The sequence below is a fragment of the Microtus ochrogaster genome, chromosome 4 (genome assembly GCF_000317375.1).
Source record: "Microtus ochrogaster isolate Prairie Vole_2 chromosome 4, MicOch1.0, whole genome shotgun sequence".
Taxonomy (NCBI): domain Eukaryota; kingdom Metazoa; phylum Chordata; class Mammalia; order Rodentia; family Cricetidae; genus Microtus; species Microtus ochrogaster.
Window position 1 is genome coordinate 52,606,594 of NC_022011.1, and position 3,904 is coordinate 52,610,497.

Below are 3,904 nucleotides of genomic sequence, written 5' to 3' on the forward strand. Positions count from 1 at the left end.
AAAAAAAAAAAGAAAGAAAAGAAAAGAAAAGAAAAAGCACTATGGTTCATTCTTAGGCAACACTTTCATAAAATACAGCTATGTGCTAAACTAATAATCATTAGAAAAAATTGATTCATTCTTAGGAATCTCTTAATGAGATTTACTAGATTAACAAAGAAAAGCCACAAAGTGTACATATGCATAAATAATTTCTTTTACTTTGTTTTTCGAGACGGAGTTTCTCTCTCTGTGTTGTCCCGGCTATCCTGGGAAATCTTCCTCCCTGCCTCTGCCTCCCAAATGTTGGGATTAAAGGTGTGTATCACCAATACCTGGCTTCCAGCAAGTGTTTTTAATATTAAGTCAGTGGTGATGTCATGAATTCATAGGCCTGGATACTTGGGGACTGAGGGTTTATGAGATGGAGAATTTAAGACTGACCAGTGCTACATTTCACGACCCCATGTGACTCAGCAGACAAGAACTCCACCTACTGGGTGCCAGCACTAAACTGTGCTTAATTTTGTTCTTATAGAAGAAGCACACAGTGCGTGTCCTTTTTATTTGTTTGTTTTTTTATTGCCTTACAACTTATTTCACCCACTGTGTTTGAAGCTTTGTTAATTTTCTTCCTCCCTCCCTCCCTCCCTCCCTTCCTTTTTAAAGACAGGGTTTCTCTGTAGCTTTGGAGCCTGTTTTGGAGCTAGCTCTTGTAGACCAGGCTGACCTCGAACTCACAGAGATCCACCTGCCTCTGCTTCTTGAGTGCTGGGATTAAAGGCGTGTGCCACCACCTTCCATCTGCTTTGCTAATTTTCATTCTTGTAGAATTCAGGTAGACTGGGGATCTCTGTAACTGTTTTAAGAGATCTATAAGACTACTATCATCTTGAGCTGAGATGTGTCTGCCTCTTATGTCTCGTGTTGCTGTCTTTGCATTGGTTCCTAATTAAATGTTATTGTAATTCTCAACCCAAGACTACTGGAATAAATGTCAGTAGGAAAATTAACACAAGTTCGTCATAGTTCTTAGTAATCCCTTTAGAGAATATATGGATCCTGAGACTGAGCTTGAGTACCACCATGATAGATTGTTCCTTTATTGGACTCTATTCTGATTTAGATGTCCATTATTCTCTTTATGGGATTCTGTATAAGGTTGTTTTTTTTGTTTTTTTGAGACAGGATTTCTCTGTGGCTTTGGAGCCTGTCCTGGAACTAGCTCTGTAGACCAGGCTGGTCTCGAACTCCCAGAGATCCTCCTGCCTCTGCCTCCCGAGTGCTGGGATTAAAGGCGTGCGCCACCACCGCCCAGCTATAAGGTTGTTTGATGTGACAGTCCCACCGATATCCTATGCACAGGTGATTTCATGATCAAACTGGAAATAGATCACTGTGCCTGTTAATCCACAGACACTGCTAGACAGTTTCAAAGAGGGTTGTAGGCATTTACATCTCTGTCAACTACTTTTGAGTATCCTGTTTGCTGCACTGGCTTGCCACTCTTGCCATTGTCCATTTAGTGAGTACATAGTTTTAATGTACCTTTTCCTGATTTCTAGAAGACTGAATACTGTTCTTTATGATTGTTTTTTATTTGGATGAAAACAGTGAATGTTTTCTATTGTGAAGAGACACCCTGACCATGGCAACTCTTACAAAAGCAAGCATTTAATTCAGGCTTGCTTACAGTTTCATATAGTTAGTTCATTATCATAGTGAGGAACATGGCAACATATTAGTAGACATGGTGCTGGAGAAGTAGCTGAGAGTTCTACATCTGGATCCACAGGCAGCAGGAAGAAGGGAATCAGGGCTTAGTGTGTGCTTTTGAAACCTAAAAGCCCACTCCTAGTGACACACTTCCTCCAAGGCCTCACCTCCTAATCCTTATAATCCTTTCTAATAGCGCCGTTCTCTGGTTAGTAGGCATTCACATATATGAGCATATTGGGGCCATTCTTATTTAAACCACCACAGATGCTTTCTTTTGTGAAGAACTGATTAAGTATCAATCATTTATTTATTAGATATTAGGTTGCCTGTCTTTTTAGGAATTCATTTTGTAGCAGTTCTTTGATCCAGAAATGATCCTTGTTTGCCTAGTCAGCACAGCATCATGTTCTACTGTGGCCTTACTGAGTCATGAAAAGATTGGTATTCTCATCCAGCTGTGTGGATTACAGGCTAATTAAAGTACTGTGATAGTTGGGCACAGTGGTTGTTTGGAGTGCCTTACCCTCTTAGCCGGAAGCTGGACCTGCCTACCAGAGTTGTTTTCTGTTGTTCTTATAATAAGGACAGCTTCCTCTGCTACTGAGCACAGGTTTTAGTTGCATCACATTCTGGTTCCTTACTTCTAACTTACTCTTTGCCAGCTAGTAGTCTTTATTCTCCTTTTTCCTTGGGATTTCAATTTGTGCTTTCTTGCTTACATGTGCTATACATGTAATTGTCAAGTGGCACTTTTAAAGTGATCCTCTCTGTGTAATCTCTTTTCTATTGGATAGTTGTATTGCTCAGTTTTGTTTAAAATTAAACATACAAAAGAGCAAAACAACTAACTGCCTAGCGAATTTAAAGAAAACTTTAATAAAATTAGCAAAGTACCTGAGTCTACAATGAAGGCTACATTTTTTTTGGTGAAAATTAAAAGCATTTCTATTATCGGTCATAAAACGAGGTTGAGATTGCTGCTTTTAGCATGGACATAAGGAGAATAGCATTGACTGTTTTGAGTGATGCTGTAAGAGAAAAGCCAGAAAAAACTTTAATATTTAAACTGATAAGAACAGATGAGAAGTAATTAAAACTTTAATATTTAAAAGGATATGGGAGAAGAGTTTACTGGGAATATGAACGTCTACCTTAAAATATTGGAAAAACCCCAGAAAAACCATTACAGCCTTTGAACTATACTTGTTTTTGTGTGATTTTGTAATAAACATCAGCAAATCCATAAATGCCTAGTCATGTTTTTTAAACATCAACTAGAAAATAAACTGGGTGTGGCCACGTATACCTTTAATTCCAGCACTGGGTGACAGAGGCAGGTAGATTTCTAAGTTTGAGACCAACTTGGTCTACAGAATGAGTTCCAGAACAGCAAGGGTTACAAGGGGAGACCCTGTCTTGAAAAGCTGAAAGAAAAAAAAAAATGCAGGGGTCCAGACATCAGTGTCCATTTCTGTCTGCCCATATTTGGGTTGTCTTAAGGGTGATATCCGTGAATCTCTCAATGATCGGTAATCTGAAATATAAACCACAAAACACCTTGAAGCTTGGCTGTAATTCTTGGCATATCCAGAGTATCTAGGGTAACACATTCAGCAATAATGTGGTGTACATTTGCTTAATGTGTTTATCAAATGACAAATACAAATACATTGTCTCTAGGTTTATCTCTAAGCTCAGAATAGTCCCATCAAAATCTAATCAAAACTTTCTGCACAGCTCTAAATTGTAAAGTGCTATGGAGATTGAGAGCAGTTCTTGGAATTGTATGAGAGAATGTAGGATACATCAGCAGTGTTAAGAATGAGTAAACAAGGGGCTGGAGAAATGGTTCAGAGATTAAGAGCACTGCCTGCCCTTCCAGAGGGCCTGAGTTCAATTCCCTGGAACTACATGGTGGCTCGTAGCCATAAGTAATGAGATCTGGCACCCTCTTCTGGCCTGTAGGCATATATGGAAACAAAACACTGTATATATAATAAATAAATAAATCTAAAAAAATTAAAAAGAATAGGCAAACAAGAGACGTGTATAGGGTGTTAATGAGATATATTAGGGGAGAGGGGTACCATTTGACTCAGGAGCTCCACATCTCTCCTTGTCTACCTTTTGTTGAAGGACCTTGGCTTGTTTGCAATGCAGCTTGATTGCGAACCCTGTAGGGGTTTTTTTTTTTTTTTTTTTTTTT

The 3,904-nt window shown here is 38.8% G+C and overlaps 1 protein-coding gene across 5 annotated transcripts in view; it reads left to right on the plus strand.

Annotated features, from left to right (window-relative positions):
- Positions 1 to 3,904, plus strand: part of Ehmt1 (euchromatic histone lysine methyltransferase 1) — a 168,905-nt gene that overhangs the window by 95,785 nt on the left and 69,216 nt on the right. The gene's annotated exons all lie outside the window — the stretch shown is intronic.